Here is a 3858-nt window from a genome sequence, read left to right on the forward strand (position 1 = left end):
GAGCGTCTGCTGCTTCCTCATCACTAGTACACTGCGGTCGTTGAGAGGTCACGTGGTCGCTTAGCCCCGCCCAGACCATGAGCTCTTAAAAACAAACCATTGCCGGCCTTACGGAGCGCTACCCGGGAGTCAGTGAGAGCTGGCGTGACGTCATGTGCGCAGAGCGGCAAGAAGGGTCGAAATCAGCTCATATTCAGCCGGGACCGACCACACACTGTGTCACGTACTAGGGCAGCGCCGGCTGTGGCCGGCAGCAGGAAGGCTGACAGAGCGATGGCGCCACCTGCTGGCACCTCCTTGTAACACCTGGTGTGTGACTGCCAGGTCTCTATAGTCAGGAGGGCAGTACGGGCACGGCGGGTGTATATGAGATGCTGTATAGAGGATAATGCTGGATATAGGAGGAGGCTATATGCACTTTATGTATTGCGTTCTGACCATAAGCAGCGCTGGCTTCTCCCCTTTTTTTACCTGATGTTGGTATGTGGCTGACCACCACAGTTGCCGTGTGCGCTGGGTTATGTTTGCCGTTCTTTCTGTGTTCATTGCGATTGATCTATGCTGCTGTGCACACACACACACAGCAGCCCTGCCCTGCCCCAGGCTCTGTTTAACTGTGCACCTGTGTCTGGGCCTGTATCACCCTTCATCTGTGGTGCTGGTCAGGCAGTGTGGAGGTTGGACCTGATCAACCTTTATCTTGTGCTCGCCTTTTCCAGCTCCATGGGAGTGATTCAGAAACTATTCAGGTACAGTTTGCATTTAATGTGGTTTTGCTTTTAATACATTTAGGAGGCCGTAATGGCACAGCGAATATAAAAAATGTAGAGTAGGACTGCCCCATATGAGATTGCTTTGGCATGGTGGGGTGGCTCAAACAATTGATCAATTTTTCGTTAAATGTCTCATTTTGAAATACAGTTAGAAATCAATATTTGCATATGCACTTTATGTATTGTGTTCTGACCATAAACAGCGCTGGCTTCTCCCCTTTTTTAGATGAGGACTTGCACTGTATCTAGGAGGCTATGCACAGGCTCACACTGCATATATGAGGCAATATAGATGCTCATACTGTATATAAAAAGCTATATGGGGCGCATATTATATATGAGAGGCTATGTGCAGGCTCAAAAAAAAATATAAATATATATATGTGTATATATTATACACACACACAGTATATAAGGCTATGTACAGGCTCCTAATAAATATATATAGCTATACAGGGGCTCATGCTGTATATAGGAGGCTATTTAGGGGTTCATACTGTAAATAGGAGGCTATGCAGCTCTGGCAATAATTAAGAGACCACTGCAAAATTTTCAGTTTGTCTGATTTTTTTTTTTTTCTTTATAGGTATATTTTTGAGTAAAAGGTAAATTGCTCTTTTATTCCATTATCTCCTGACAACATGTCTCTGAATTTCCAAGCAATAAATTTTGTATTTATTTTCAGAAAATGAGAAATGGTCAAAAGAACAAAAAAAAGGCAACACTTGCAGACCTCAAATAATGCTAAGAAAACAAGTTCATAATCATTTAGAAACAACAATACTAATGATTTATCTCAGGAAGAGTTCAGAAACCAATATTTTGTAGAATAATCTTGATTTTTAATCACAGCTTTCATGCATCTTGGCATGCTTTCCACCAGTCTTTCACACTGTTTTTTGGGTGACCTTATGCCACTCCTGGTACAAAAATTTAAGCAGTTCTTTGTTGGATGGCTTGTGAGTATCCATCTTCCTCTTGATTACATTCCAGAGGTTTTCAATGGGGTTCAGGCCTGGAGATTGGCCTGGCCATGACAGGGATTTGATGTGGTGGTCCTTCATCCACACATTGATTGACCTAGCTGTGTGGCATGGCGCACTGTCCTGCTGGAAAAAAACAGTCCTCAGAGTTGGGGAACATTGCCTAAGCAGAAGGAATCAGCTGTTTTTCCAGGATAACCTTGTATGCAGCTTGATTCATACGTCCTTCACAAAGATTAATCTGCCCAATTCCAGCCTTTCTGAAACATCCCCAGATCATCACCGATCCTCCACCAAATTTCACAGTTAGTGCAAGACACTGTGGCTTGTACGCCTCTCCAGGTCTCCGTTTAACCATTAGACGACCAGGTGTTGGGCAAAGCTGAAAATTAGACTCATCAGAGAAGATTACCTTACTCCAGTCCTCTATGGTCCAATCCTTATTTGTCTTTGGCAAACTTCAGCATGGCTCTCCTTTGCTTCTCATTGATGAAAGGCTTTTTTCTAGCTTTTCATGACTTGAGCCCTGCCTCTAGGAGCCTGTTACAAACTGTTCTTGCCGCGCACTTCACCCCAGCTGCCATTTGCCATTCCTTTTGTAGGTCACTTGATATCATCCTGCGGTTGCTGAGATGACAGTCATCCCGGTCAGTGGAGAGTCGTTTTCATCATCTGTCGGTCTGTAGCTTTGTTGTCCCCAATGTTTGCTGCTTGACCTCATTGTAATGGACTGCCGTCTTAGAAATTTTAAGGATGGAGGCAACATGATGCTCACTATATCCCTCTGCTAGGAAAGCCAGAATTTAATCTTTCTTTTCCTCACTTAAGACTTTTCTTTTCAACTCCTTTTGGCATGGTTAAAAGTTATTTTATTCGGTCGTCCATGACAGCACCACCTGAGAGAGGGGATCCGCCCTTCAGGAACAGGAAACCTACAGATACAAAAGGGCGGCACCTCTCCCACGCATCAGTTGGTTTCCTGTTCCTATAGGACGGGACTTCCAACAGATGGTCCATCATGGAGTCGTTGAGGGATTCCCAGGCCGGCTGACCGACCCAGGTAGCGGGGGGGTCTCCTACCTCGGTCAAGCTCGGGTCCCTGGATGCGCCACGGTGGGGCCGGGTAGGTCACCACGACAGTGGTTGGAGCAGGCGGAGCAGAGGGTCCGGTGGACAGCCGTCTCCATAGGGCCGGCACAAGGTATGTATGACCCCTGGAACCCCTCCTGTTGCATTCACCCGGTCTCCGCTTGCTCCTCTCTCTCTCTCGCCGGGGGCTGGCGGTCGCGCCTGTGCGGCGGGTGCAGGTCGGCGCATGTGGGGGCGGCAGGCATTCCGGAGCCGGGGGCGCCGTGCCGGCTCCTTTCCGCGCGCTCCCGCGGTCTTGATCGCGCGGCGGAAGTGACGCAGCGGAAGGGGGGGGGCCGGGAACGCCGAAACCGGAAGTCGGGTGCCGGCCGGCTTTCCGGGATGCGCCGCCAGTGCTCGGCGGTCTGGGGCGGCGCGCGGTACCCGGGGGGAGGTGCCGCGCCAGAGCCCTGCTCACCCGGACACTGTGGGAGGCATTAAAAGCACAGGAGGTGACGCTGCTGGGGTGCTTCTGAAGGCCCAGCAATGGATTCGACAGAAGCCCCCACAGAGCAGCAGGACGAGGCGCAGGAGCGCCCAGAGAAACAGGCCACAGTGAATTCACATACGAGTGGCCAGCAGAAGAAGAAACGGACGGGCGAACAAAGCCACAGAAGTTCCTCCAGGCTAAAGGACCCTCCTGCCTCCCTCCGTGACCCGGTACCTGCCTCATCTGCATGGGTAAGAGATCTCCGTGAATGTACCCTGATGCAGTGTTTTATTTTGTTCTTTCGCAGGCAAGGAAAGCTACGGGGAAGCAGAAGCACAGGGAATGTGCCCTCTGTAATTACCCTTTGCCAGACGGCCACCCTAAAAAGTTGTGTCAGCCATGCGTGCGACAAACGGTAGGGGTTGGATAGGGGTACCCTAGGGGTAGATTGACAGGCCCTTACACTCTTCCCCGTCCATACAGGTGGCGGAAGAAACACCGGACTTCACCACAAGCCTGAGGGAGATAATCAGGACAGAAATGA

The sequence above is a fragment of the Dendrobates tinctorius genome, unplaced genomic scaffold (genome assembly GCF_039654945.1).
Source record: "Dendrobates tinctorius isolate UK_male_01 unplaced genomic scaffold, ASM3965494v1 ptg000177l, whole genome shotgun sequence".
Classification (NCBI taxonomy): domain Eukaryota; kingdom Metazoa; phylum Chordata; class Amphibia; order Anura; family Dendrobatidae; genus Dendrobates; species Dendrobates tinctorius.